The sequence below is a fragment of the Protopterus annectens genome, chromosome 10.part0 (assembly GCF_019279795.1).
Source record: "Protopterus annectens isolate FY-2018-M chromosome 10.part0, PAN1.0, whole genome shotgun sequence".
NCBI classification, from domain to species: domain Eukaryota; kingdom Metazoa; phylum Chordata; order Ceratodontiformes; family Protopteridae; genus Protopterus; species Protopterus annectens.
In genome coordinates this window covers 1,262,721,407-1,262,727,406 of record NC_056744.1, presented here as the reverse complement: position 1 = coordinate 1,262,727,406, position 6,000 = coordinate 1,262,721,407, and positions in this window count along the sequence as shown.

Here is a 6,000-nt window from a genome sequence, read left to right as displayed (position 1 = left end):
ACTGACTTCCAAACTGGCATGGATTTGCACTTGTTGGCCCTTGTAGTTGATGCAGGCCTCAAAACTCTTGTCCTTTTCAAGGCCTGCTGATGTCATCTACCATAAGATTACCTAAAGCCATGCTAATGTCAGACTTGAGCTGTGGCGTGTTTGTTAAATACCATGCTATGTAGTCCATAAAACTAGATGGATAAGGGTTCTGCTCTCATTCCCATTCACTTGGTGTGTATGTGTGTGTGCATCTCCCTACAGAACAAATATGAATCTAAAACTGGCATGGTTTTGCACTGTTTTGGGCCTTGCAGGTGATGCAGGCCTCCAAACTCTTGTCCTCCAGAAGACCTGCTGATGTCATCCACTGTAAGATTACCTAAAGCCAAGTTAATGCTAGACTTAAGTTATAGCATGCGTGATATGCTGTGTAGTCTCTAAGTTTAGACAGGTAAGGGTTCTATTCTCACTGCAGCCAACCTGATGTGTCCCTCCAGCAGGTTTTAATGTCACATACCAGGTTAAGATCTTTAGAGGAAGCAACCTGTGTACCACTTGTTTTACAGATGTGCAGCATTTCCAATAAAGTAGGGTCAAAGATTGCCTCATATGCAAGGCAACAATTACCTCTGAGTAGTCTGTATGAAATAGAATAAAGTGACAATGATTTCAGATGATCCACATAGGACAGATGTTGAAGAACATGAATTTTCCTAGGGAGAAATCTTTTTGGTCTCTCCATTTGCTGCAGGTGCTTGGAAAAGTACATACCAAAAGGGATATTGCACTCAATTATTTGCCTGATGAGGGAGGAGTACAGGGAGGTTATTAACTTCTTTTTTTTTCTGGAAACAATGCCTCTACCTATGACATGGGCAAGACAGAATGTCCTTCTTACCACTGTGGAGACATGGTGGTCAAAGGTAAAGTAACTGTCAATCTGTGTGCCCAGTTCTCTCACCAGTGAGTGCATATTTAAGGTGCTGCTGTTGATGTGGTATTTAGCAGGAACATCACTATTACTGAAAAGAATGATAATACATTTTTTTGTATTGAGTTTAAGGCCATCATGACTTTGGCACCAATCATATGTTTGTGTAAAAATCTCTTGTATGATGTTGACATCATTTGGAGATTCTATGACCATTTCCAGTTTGCAGTCATCAGCAAACTTTTTCAGCCACAGATGTTTACTTTTTGCTTGTACTTCAGAGAAATGTATTCAAAACAGTACAGGTCCCAGGACTGAACCCTGTGGAACACCACTGGTTACAGGTCTGCTGTTGGAGGTGGATTCCCCTATTTTGACTATATTAGTTCTATCAGTGAGCCAGTCAGCAACCCATCTAACAGTATAATGGTTGATGCCTAGTTGGGTGAGTTTGTCAATGATGCCTGAGTGAGAAATAGTGTCAAATGCCTTGGCTAAGTCCAGGTAGGCTGTATGCACAGATTTCACCTCATCCAGGGTGTTTGTCACTTTCTTGAAGAAGTCCACCAAGTTTAACAGGCACTATCTCCCTTTGACAAATCCAAACTGAGTAGGGTCAAGAGTTTTGTGATTACCTATGTCTTTGTTTATATGGCCGTAATGATTTGGTCCATGGCCTTGCAGATAAGGCTAGTCAGGCTAATAGATCTATAGTTCTTGGGGACAGTGCATGCACCACCTTTGTGCAAGGGAATAACAGTAGCTGTTTTCCATTCTGCTGGTGCAGAGCCGGTGCTTAGACTATGATTAAAACGAGTACACAATGATGTGATTAATTCATGTTGGAGCCCATGTAGGACACAGCCTGGGATGCTATCAGGTCCCATAGAATCTGCATTTTTGGTCTTAGAGAGGGCATTTATGACTTTCTCTTTAGAGATATAAGGTAGGAGACAGGTGGTAGGGACATCATGGGGTTTGTGTGATGAGTACAGGGGATTGATGTTTTCAAAGAACCTGTCAGCCAACAGGTAAGCTATGTCCACAGGCTCAGTATATGTGTATCATTAGCTACCAGTTTGACAAACATCTGGGACTTTCCTTTTAGGTTACAGATGTAACTATGGAATGTCTTGAGGTTGTCCTATGTTGAGGAAGCTAATTTGGACTAATGATTTGCTTTGGAGGACTTCACAAGAGTTCTTATTGGCTTGTTTAAGCTGAGGAGGGAGTGTTTCCAGTTTAAGATGGCTCCCTCCCTCTTATTCTTAGTTAGCAATTTCTTCCTCTTATTTTAAAGCCTGTTAATGACAATTGTCCACCAGACAGGTTTTGGTCCTATCAGGTACAACTGAGTAAATGCAGTTATACAGGTGTTTGTATAAAGCTTTCATGTAGAGCTCGGCATAGTTGCCAGTTCCATCTCAGCAAGGGGTGAAGTGAAGCTATTTATACTATCCTGTAAGAGGTTATAATCTGCTTTGGAGAAGGTTTTTAGTTGAGTTGCTGCTAGAGTTAGATGTAATAGTTAATTTGAATGAGACTAATTTGTGGTGAGATCTCACCATGGAGGACCTCACAGTGGGGGTGTTTCAGTGGTCCCTGTATTGGTGACCACCAGATCCAGGATGTTGGCACCCCCTATGGGGCTGTCAACCAGCTGGTCAAGGGCAATGGAGTTAATGAAGTCATGGAACCTTTGGGCAAATGAGTGTGAGCACAAATAATTTACCCAGTCCATGGATGGGTTGTTAAAGTTACTCAAACATATGATGTTTAGATGTATCTTGATAGACTAAAGTTGATCTAAATAGGCAGAGTGGGTGTCCTGATTCATGGAAGGGTCCTGTAGGTGGGCAATGACTTGAATATGTGTCCTACCAACAGTTAATTGCACTTGAAGTGACTCTAGGGAGTCATACTGTTTAACCAATCTGGAGGTGTAGTTATCTTTAATGAATATTGATACTCTGCCTCCTTTAGTTTTCACACCTTTTTGAGTTTGAGGTCTGAACGTGTGGAAGGAGGTGTAACTTGTTATGGCAGGTCTATATTAAAATCTCGAAGAGGCATACTGAACGAATGCACTAAACTGCGATCGTTCAGAACAGCGATTTCTTTCACTGGGAAAGAAATCACTTGCCCTCAAACCACAAATACACTACTTCAAATAAAACAAAGTGGGGGGCTTCACCCCCCACACCCCCCCAACTAAACATACCAACTCTGAGATCACACTACAGTGGAGAAAATGTCAAACTAAAATGGACAGCCAAGCGATATACTTACTATTGATGCAGAAGGCTATGGGTTCTATACCCACAGTATGTAGATTGATTGCTGATAATGTACTGTGTTGTACCTTTAAAGGAGGTGGATACTGCAGTCCTGAGAATGTCCTCTTTGGTGGAGATACCCAGTAACTATGAACATGTTATCAGTTTCCCATCCATTCCCTATTGCAATATTGCTAGCTTATCATTTTTTTAATGCAACATAGGCAATTCTTAAAGGGCAAGAGGGACTTTATTTGTAGATGATCATTTTTAAAAAAACAGCTAAAGGCAAAGTTAGTTCAGGAACCTAAATGTTGTAAGTCTTTCAAAAGTAATGTTTTATATGGATAATTCTGCAATAGCTTGCTTAAATATTTTCCATAGAAAATATTGTTTCATAATGATGATCTTTGTAAAAGTTATATTGAATGTATTCATAGTGTTAGCTAAATCCATATATTATTACAGTTATTTGAATTCAATGTAGTCACTTTAAACAGTAGTAAGTGATTAGTGTATTTTTATTCCGTCACTAACAGACTTCTTCCTTCCTTCCTGTCCTCCAGCTCTCTTGCCCTGAATCTCCCCCTGTGTTTTTGCCTGGGTGGATACTGGACCCAACCAAAGCTGTACTCCCTACTGCCATAGCAATACATACCCTGGGCTGCTACAACTGCCTTTGAGGATAACGCTCCCGAGAGGCTCTCCAAAGGAACTCAAGAAAGTATGTGTTACTACTAAGCCTGAAGGCCTTTGTACTCCTACTAGCTGAAGTCACTTTCTCCCTGTCTGGAGTGCCAGCAGCCTGACCCCCCCCACCTCTACTCCTTGCCCTCTATTCCTCACTCTTCTTCCCAGCACTGTTGGTCCCTTCTCCCCTTATCTGCTTAGCCCTACTTGTTCCCTGATGCATAGATAGCCTCTATCCATTAGGGGATATCCCTACCCCTTGACATTAGACTTTTCTGTTCTTGACTCTCTCTCTTTCTGACTCTCACTTCTCACATCTTAGTCCCTCACTCTTTCCCCTGATACCCTTAGTCCACTTCCCAACCACATCTAGGCCCTCACCACTTACCTTTCTATTACTTACCCTTCTTGAACATTGCTCTACTGATAGTTTTTCACTCCTCTACTGATCTACTGGGCTCAACCCGCTCCGTTCGCCCTTCGGGCTCACTCCGCTCTCCTACCCTGCCCCCAAATTCCATCCGCCCCAGCACCTCTACCTATAACCCTCCATAAACCACACCCTCTGCTACTCTACTCCAATCACCAGCACACAGCTAGACACACCCTCCTTTTTTCCCGCCAAAATCAGCCCTCCAATAGACCTCATACAAACCCTAATCATCATCTTTCCTGACCATACCACTCCTTTCTCCCACAACCTCACCACACCCCCCCCGTACTGATTATACTCCTCCACATACTTCCTACAACATAGGGAATCTACCTACTCCTCAATACTTATATATCGTCTATACACCCACTGACTCTACTCACAACTATTATCTTATCTCCTTCCTATCATGTTTCCAAAACTCTGTCTCATCTCCCTTTCTCTCTTCTTCCTTTTCTCTTCATTCTACTGCAACCACCTCTCCCAACCCACTTTCTTCCTATATTCCCAACACTTTCATATAACCAATTATCAGGACACACCTCTCTCACAATCATACTGGATTATTTCCCCCTATCTGTACCCTTCTAACATTCTCTTTCTTTTCCAATACAAACCTCTCTCCTGCAATACACTCCCCATCTCTATAACTACTTGCAAATCCCTCCAATACACAACAGAAGACAAACTCTTTACTTTACTATCTGCTCATACAAACAGCTTCATACAACAGTGTATTAATACTCTCATTTCTGGCGATATCCACCCAAACCCTGTTCCATCCCCTATAACAACCACAAATAAATCCCTATTATTTACTTCCTTAAACTCCCAAAGTATAGTAAATAAAGTCCCAAACCTCCATGCATGGCTCATACACAATAAACCTGATATCCTGTCTATTTATGAAACCTGGTTAAAACCTCATATAAATGACTCTGAGATTATTCCCCCAAACTACTCCATCATCAGGAAAGACAGACCTCTCAAAAAGGGCGGTGGGGTAGCACTCATATATTCATCCTCCCTAGCAGTCACTCCCTACAATAAACCTACTCCACACTTTAACAATGCTGAACTTCTCCTTACTCTACTACAAATCAATGATCACAAACACATTTGTTTAGCATCCCTTTATATACCCCTAGGGGATAATATCTCCACTCTTGAACTTATCCTCTCCTGGATCTCTAGTAACATTAGTAATGAAACCATAATCCTAGGAGATGTAAACATCAATTGGGCTTGTATACAATCTCCTACAAACTCCATAAATATTAACCTATGCAACTTCTCTCAACTAATCAATTCAGTAACTCGCCCCGCAAAAAACCTCTCCAGTGGAAGTATACTGGATTGGATCCTTGTCTCCCATCCTCACTATTTCTCCAACAGTGGCACCCTTCCAGACTCTCTTAGTGATCACCTACCATTTTCACTAACCGACTACCCACTGTCCTTCAACAAACCCACAACTATATAACTATCCGAGACCACAAAAAATTCAACCCAACTATCTTCATAAATTCCTTACAAACAATTAATTGGAATTGTCTAAATACATTACCCCTAGACATGGCAGTGTCACACTTTAATACAACATTCTTGCAATTACTCGACTCTCAAGCTCCCCTAAGGACTAAGAGAATAAAAACAAAGTCAGCCCCTTGGCTATCCAA